The following is a 3,791-nucleotide window of genomic DNA, read 5'->3' as shown; positions in this document are numbered from 1 at the left end:
TCTGCTGTAAATCCATCTGGTCCTGGGGTTTTTTTATTCGGTAGGTTTTGTATTACTGTTTCAATTTCTTTTTGTGTTATAGGTCTGTTTAAGATGCTAATCTCTTCTTGGTTTAGTTTTAGTGGTTCCCATGCCTTTAGATACCCGTCCATTTCCTTCAGGTTTTCAAATTTGTAGCATATAGTTTTTTAAAAGTATTCTCTTATAATGTTCTGTATCTTTCTGGTGTCTGTTGTGATGTTTCTCCTTTCATCTCTGATTTGTTGGCTTGGAGGTGCTCTTTCTTTCTTTTGGTTAACTGCGCTAGTGGTCTGTCAATCTTGTTTATCTTTTCAAAGAACCAGCTCTTGGAATTGTTAATTCTTTGTATTCTTTTCTTTGTTTTAATTTCATTAATTTCTGCCCTGATTTTTGTTATTTCTTCTTGTCTGCTGGGTTTGGGTTTTGTTTGCTGTTGCTTTTTAAGTGTGTTGAGTTGAAGTGTTAAGTCATTTATTTGTGTTCGTTCCGATTTTTTGATGTAGGCACTTAGAGCTATAAACTTCCCTCTAAAGACAGCTTTCAGCATGTCCCAGAGGTTTTGTCGTGTTGTATTGTCCTTTTCATTTAATTCCAGGAATACTTTTATTTCTTTCTTAATTTCTCTTTTGACCCATTCATCATTCAGGAGTGTGTTGTTTAATCTCCATGTGTTCGTGTGGTGATTTTGGCTTCTTCGGGTGTTGATTGTAAGCTTTATTGCAAGATATTTTATTTATTTTTTTTTTGCAGCTATTGTGAAGGGGAGTGTTTCCATGTGCTCTTTCTATGAATGCTTTTTATTGGTATATAGAAAGGCTACAGACTTTCACAGGTTAGTTTTGTAACCTGCCACTTTGTTGAACATGTTAATAATTTGAAGTTGGGTGCACCAGAGTTTGGTGAATATATGTTCATGATTGCAATATCTTCTTGCTTTATTATTCCTTTGATTAGAATGGAGTGGCTCTCTTTATCTCTTCTGATTAATTTTAGTTTAAAGTCTATTTTGTCAGATATTAGAATTGCAATGCCTGCTTTTTTCTTAGTACCATTCACTTGGTATATTTTTTCCATCCTTTCACCTTAAGATAGTGCCTGTCCTTGAAAGTGAGATGAGTTTCTTGCAGATAACAAAAACATGGGTTTTGTTTTTTAATCCATTCACATAGTCTGTGTCTTTCAACTGGGGAGTTCAGTCTGTTAATATTTAAAGTTAGTAATGAAAGATGTGTATTGAATCCTGTTATTTTTATTTGTTTACATTCTTGATATAGCTGTACTTTTCCACAGTTACCCCTTCATTGAATTTCTTTCTACAACCCCTTGGGTATAATCATTCCTTTCTTCAGCTTTTTGTATTGCTTCTAGAACTTTCTGAAGGGCTGGTTTTGTGGACATGAATTCCTTCAGCGTATTTCTGTCATGGAAGATTTTTCTTTCCCCTTTGACTATAATAGACATTTTGGCTGGGTATAGTCAGCTGTGTTGGCATCTGTGGTCATTTAAAACTGGGAATACTTTGGTCCAGGCTTTCATAGTTTGCACTGAAAAGTCAGCTTTAATCCTAATGAGTTTTCCTTTATATGTGACTTGTTGTTTCTCTTTTGCAGCTTTCAGAATTTTCTCTTTATTTTGTGCGTGTAGTGTTTTTACTACGATGTGCCGTGGAGAGTTTCTGTTCTGGTCCTGTCTGTTTGGTGTTCTGTATGCTTCTTGTATTTGCATGGGCATGTCTTTCTTTACGTTTGGGAAATTTTCTTCCACAATTCTGTTGAAGATCTGGTCCATGCCATTGTCTTGGGATTCTTCTCCTTCTTGTATGCCTATGATTCACAAGTTTGGTCTTTTTATGGTATCACTCAATTCCTGCATATTCCATTCTTGTGATTTCTTAAATTTTTCATAATCTTTGCTTGAGTGGTCCAGTTCATCCACTTTATCTTCCAATCTTGATACTCTGTTTTCCATTTCGTTCATCCTATTGGTGAGGCTTTCTCCTGTCGTTTCTAATTGGCTTATGTTCCATGTCCTGCATTATGTATGGGGCGTTCTCATTGTACTCCTCTAGAGGACTATTGGTATTTGATGGGGATAAGTTATTTTGGTTTTTCATGTTATTATTTTTTTCTCTGTGATTTAGACATATGAATTTGTTTTATAGTTTCTGATTCTTGTGTGAGACTCAAGTCTTCAAGTTTAGGTCTGCTTCTTTTTGTAAACTTTATGTGCCTTTGTGGTTTACTTTTTGGGCATGAAAAGCTGGTCTAAGCTTCTGGTTCTCTCTTTTGATTTTATCTTGGAGTGGTCAGATTGCTTTTGTCTTCATGAGTTTCAACAGAGGTCCAGTCAGATGAGGATCAGATGCTCTCAGGCTTTTTCCCAAGGTCTGGATCCCTCCAGGACAGATATTGTCCTGAGGAATTTGGGGGTTGGACTGGCCTGGGAGCAGGGCCCAGGAAAGATGCTGGTGTCGGGCAGCTGGTGGCCATGGCACTTAGAGATGCAAAGGGAGATGGGGGCGGGAAGAGGCCCCAAGGACTTCTGGGGACTATACTGAGGAACTGGGTTTGTCTGGATGCAAAGGATCAGGAAGCCAAAAGGTCGTCCCAGGCGTCCAGAAAAGAAGCTGGTGGGTTGTGCAGCACCAAGGGAAGCAGAGGGAGGTGAGGGTACGACCAGGCCCAGAGGGCTCCTGGGGACTGCGAGAGGGAACTGGGTTGGTCTGGATGCAAAGGAACAGGAAGTAGTGGTTGTTCCCCTGGTGTCTGGGGTGCCACAACAAGGAATGGGACAGGACCCAGGCTAGGAGGAGAGATAGGCTGGGGAGATGGGAGGGTGAATGAGGCTGGGGGAGTCAAGGCACGGATGGCATGATGGACTTACCCGGAGAGAGGCCTGCGGGTCATGCAGGCCCAGGGAAGCAGAAGGAAGTGAGAATCTACATAGTTTTTAAGGGAAACATTAAGAAGAGGGAAGAGAGACTATCACCCAGGTTGACCCCATTTCCTGGGATTAAACCCCCAGTAAATATTTTTTGGAGGCTTAGTAGAACTTTCTTGTGGTCATTTTTCATACCCTGGCTTTCTTGTCATGCATAGTAGGTACTCAACAAATATTTGTTGGATGTAATTGATAGAGGCTCTGGAGGAGGTTGCCAATTTAGAATGTTCCTGAAGGTTGAGTCTGGTAGGGGAAGTCATACAAAATTTCCAGGGAAGGGCTTGTCCACATCTCCATTCAGCTCTCTAATCTGTTAACTCCTCAATTTGCCCCACCATCTTGGATGTGTCCATCCATCCTCTATTCAGATACCTCTGACACCACAGAGCACACCATGGGTGAGGTACTCATTCCACTACTGCACAGCATCCCATGGAATCTTTTCGTCATGAAGGAAGACACAAGGCCCTCATGTTTTTCATCCATAGACAGAAGTAATAGGTCTGAATCCTGCTTCTTTCTTATAAAATATATGATGGGCAGCTTGAGCAATTGGTTTCAGGAAAATCTGTCACGGAAATATAACTGAATGTCCAATAAGCTCAACTGCAATTGCGAATGTATAAAATATAAAAGACATTTATCTACAATGATGTCACAGGGAACCCTACACCTGGAACTGAGCTGGGTGGAGACACAAGGAAGTCGAGGACCTGGTCACCTGCCCACCTCCTGCAGTGTGAATGGGCAGCCTGTGAAGGGGTGAGACCCAGTGCCTCTACCTGCCATGGGGTGATTGCAGAGCATTCTACCTTCCTGAAGGCCCTCGA

Source organism: Nannospalax galili, unplaced genomic scaffold (genome assembly GCF_000622305.1).
Source record: "Nannospalax galili isolate Female #2095 unplaced genomic scaffold, S.galili_v1.0 scaffold146, whole genome shotgun sequence".
Taxonomy (NCBI): Eukaryota; Metazoa; Chordata; class Mammalia; order Rodentia; family Spalacidae; genus Nannospalax; species Nannospalax galili.
This window is presented reverse-complemented; position numbering follows the sequence as displayed.